The following is a 4,168-nucleotide window of genomic DNA, read 5'->3' as shown; positions in this document are numbered from 1 at the left end:
CACACCACCACACACACACACACACACACACACACACACCCCAGTACACAACACACACACACACACCAGTACCACACACACACACACACACACACACACAACACACACACCCCCACACAAAACACCAAACAAACACACACACAAACACACACACACACACACACACACACACACACAACACACACACACACACACAAAACATATATAAACCAGTCAAATAACCGATAAATATCTAAACTTACTGATGGACAAGCAGCTTTCGGATCTCTTCAATTGCCGCTGAATTTTAAGCTTGGTAGTATGTCTTGTGTCTTCTACAGTAATGAGAAAGGCAATTCCTCATTTAAGTGCTTCCCGTTGGGTTTGCCGCGGTTCTGGCTCTGTTTCCACAATCTAAAATCAATTGCAGTTAATACTCTGTCAAAAGGTCTGAATTTTTGTAAAAAATATCATATGAGGGGCATTACCAAGTTTACATGCAATACCACAATGCCAAGCACAAAAGCAGACACATCATTATATATCCAAATTAATACAGTAACAATCTGTCATCTATAACATACTTGCAGGGAAGTTTAAGAATACAAAACTGTATTTGGTGTGATCAAAAAACACAGACAATGAAACATACCTATATATATATATATATATATATATATATATATATTATATATATATATATATATATGTACTGTTCATTGTCGTGTTTTATCACCACAAAATACAGTTTTGTTATTTCTTAAAACTTCCTGCCAGTATGTCCTAGAGGACAGATTGTTAATGTATTAAAGTTTGGATTAATATAATGGATGTGTCTGCTTTTGTGCTTGTCATGGTGGTATTGCATGTAAACCTTGGTACTGACATCTCCATAGGATAAATTTTTACAAAAATTCAGAACCTTTTTGACAAGAGTATTAACTGCAATGATTTAGAATTGTGAAAACAGGAGGAGCAGAAACCGCGGCAACACCCAAATGGGAGCACTTAAATGAGGGAATGCACGTTCTCATTACTGTAGAAAGACCAGAGAACAGAGCCAAGCTTAAATTCAGCGGGCAATGGAAGAGATCCGAAAGCTGCTTGTCCCATCAGTAAGTTTAGATATTTATCGGTTATTTGACTGTTTTATATATGTGTTGTGTGTGTGTGTGTTGTGTGTGTGTGTGTGTGTGTGTGTGTGTGTGTGTGTGTGTGTGTGTGTGTGTGTGTGTGTGTGTGTGTGTCGTGTGTGTGGTGTGTGTGTGTGTGTGTGTGTTGTGTGTGTGTGTGTGTGTGTGTGTGTGTGTGTAGTGTGTGTGTGTGTGTGTGGGTGTGTGTTGGTTACTGTGTTATATAATATATGATATATAATAGTTTTTATATTATTTTATATTAATATATTATTTTATATTATGTATTTATATTTATAACTGATATACTAGTTTTTATTTTATTTTTATTTGCTTTTCTCTTTTCTTTTTTCCTTTCGTTTACTTAACTGTTGGTTCTGGACCAGTCTGACAGTTTTGAAGGTGTTTCTGCGTGTGTTATATTTAGAAATTATGTGGCATTTCATTAAAAAGTAATAATTATTATAGGCTGATGGTGAAAGATGAACTCAAGAAGGAAGCTAAATGGAAGATTGCCATTATCAATCATGGGACATACAGAGACTCTTCCAGCAAGAAATGCAGTATGTTCCAATCCAGTGTTTTTAGCACTGTTTGAGTATACATTTCGTGTCTATAATTGAATCTGCTGGAATTTGTTAATAATACAAGTTATGACTATAGAGAGGACTGGTGTGTTACTGGCATCATATGCTCTTGGGAATTGCACTCTAATAGCAGTGCGGGTCATATACACACTCAAGTAGCGCACCATACTGTAGGAGTATTTGCTTTTTGGATATAAGATCCTATTTGTCGTTGACAGTATATGATTAGTTTCCTAAGAGCACATTGCCTGAATGTCTTTGATAGTCTCACACACTGTACTGGAATAATACAGTCGACTCGTACAGGGGCCACATCCTAAAAAGGCCACTGATCTTGGTAAACGAAGCCCAAATTAACCCCTTTTTAACATAATTTCAATCACTGATATTGCATTTGTTCTGGCCATTTCATTACAGTGGCCTTTGCCTCTGCCCAGAGCAGCCACTATAACGGGGGTCGACTGTACCCAGTAACGCGGTATAGTACTCTTGCCTGTTTTGATTATTGCTTATATTAGTCAGAGTTGAGGTTACTGTAACTTTAACCTAGCGTTGAAGTCCTTAAACCTCCTGTTATATTGTAGTTTATCCTTTATATAGATTGATAGATCCTATTATATCATAGATGAATGATGCATACTTGTTCATGTAGATGAAGGTGGTTTGAAATGATTTGGGGATTCTATTTATCTATATCTATGTCATGCTAAGTTCCTCATTATGAGAAAGTTATTGAAAGTTCCAACAGTGTGTGTGTGTGTGTATGTGTGTGTGAATATTTCATAAATGCAACTCGTATGCAAGCTTTATTGATGGCTTAATCTGTTCTGAGAACATCATGTTTTTTTATTCCCAAGCTACAATAATATTTCAGACTATAACAAAAGTTGTAAGACTTCTTATCCAAATTGATCTCTTTTAGTTGCACCCTCCTAGGCCCACCTCAAAACAATGAAAAAAGTAAAGGGAAGTGAAAGCAAAAGTAAAAAAAAAATGAGAAGATAGGTATTATGTAACGATATCCAACTTTCTTTCAGGTGTTAGAATAGAAAACTTTGAATTGTTAGAGTGGGTCACTCTACATTGGACTGGGCAATTTTAGGGTAATATTTCTACTAGAGAATAGTAAAAGGTGTATGGAAGGTAGTGTATACAAAAAAGAAAAAACAAAACACTTGTAATGTTAATTTGTGTATGTTGACAATGCAGTGAGTGTTTAGTAAAAGTGGATTTGCAGAGCTGTTTTAGATGGTCATGATTTACATTGTATAGAATCTCAACAGCCAATCTTGATAAGTGCACTATAAAGAGACTTCATAGGATAGATTTTTAACAACTGATGTCTGAGATTATTTAATTATACTAATGATTGCAAGTGTTCCTCTATTGCAATATGTTATGAAGTCTATAACATAGTCAGGGAAATGGACTTTGATAATAAAACTAAATTTCAATCGCTTCTTGCTCCAATCTAAAGTTCATGACTTAAGGGGTATAGGTTGTTTTTCATTCAGGATGCACTAATTTACTTGAGGGTATGTGTGTGTGTGGCTGGTGGAAAACTGTACTGCTAACATGACCTTCTTTGCCCCGTGCCAGAATTTGAGGGCAATGGGTCATCTTGCAGGGGAGGAACCACGCCTCATCACGCCAGAATGGACACTCCGTCTCCGTTGCGCACAACTAACCGCTGGGTGTTCCTCCTCTCTCACATGCCTGCAAGGAGCCAGGTTTTCAACTTCAAATGCGCTGATAAGGAACAGGAAATGCTGGGATGCCGCCACACGATGCGCAAGTGATGCATCTGCTAGTCTCCTGTATATGCTGCTCCATTATGCCGCTGCTGCAGAGTATGCTTTGGGGGGGGTTTGGGGGGGGTGGGTGCAACTACGCTGCACCTCACCTCCCCCCTCCTCACTGAGTTACCCCCCGGACGCTGCTGGTGGTTGTTTGCCAGATGAACCATGTACTATTCCACCCACACCACCCACCCACCGCACCCACGCACCGTTCACACACCCACAAGGGTTAACCACACTATCCTGCCATGTTGCCGCACACAGAATTTGCAGGTTTGCGTGGGTGTTGCCATGATGTTTTGTGGGGGGCTAGTCGTTGTGCTCGGATTCCAGCTCCTGGCGTTCACTTGTTCTCTGTGTATAGGGAAAAAAAAAAGCTTTCCAGCAAAGTAAATAGCTATTGATAGTGTAACCAAACACTGTTTTATGGCGAGCTTCATAATTTGAAAAAAAAAGATTTAAGTTATCAAATGTGCTCATTAAGCGTGCATAAAAGACCAGTGATTTGTTTATTGCATTCATTGTGTGGCCATGTGCTTTCATTGTAAATGTTTATGTATGGTGCTTTTTCTAACTCTGAGAAAAGTTTTGAAAAGAAATGCTTTAGATAACTGTTCATTCCCTCAAATATTTACAAGTGATCAGAGGACTGATCGTTGTGAGGGGTCTC

General features: G+C 38.3%; 1 pseudogene; it reads left to right on the top strand.

Annotated features, from left to right (window-relative positions):
• Window positions 1–300: 300 nt before the first annotated feature.
• Window positions 301–4,168, top strand: part of LOC119574044 — a 9,095-nt pseudogene continuing 5,227 nt past the window's right edge.

Source organism: Penaeus monodon, chromosome 6 (assembly GCF_015228065.2).
Source record: "Penaeus monodon isolate SGIC_2016 chromosome 6, NSTDA_Pmon_1, whole genome shotgun sequence".
NCBI lineage: Eukaryota > Metazoa > Arthropoda > Malacostraca > Decapoda > Penaeidae > Penaeus > Penaeus monodon.
Note: the sequence above shows the minus strand (reverse complement) of the source record. Positions and strands in the feature narration are given on the sequence as shown.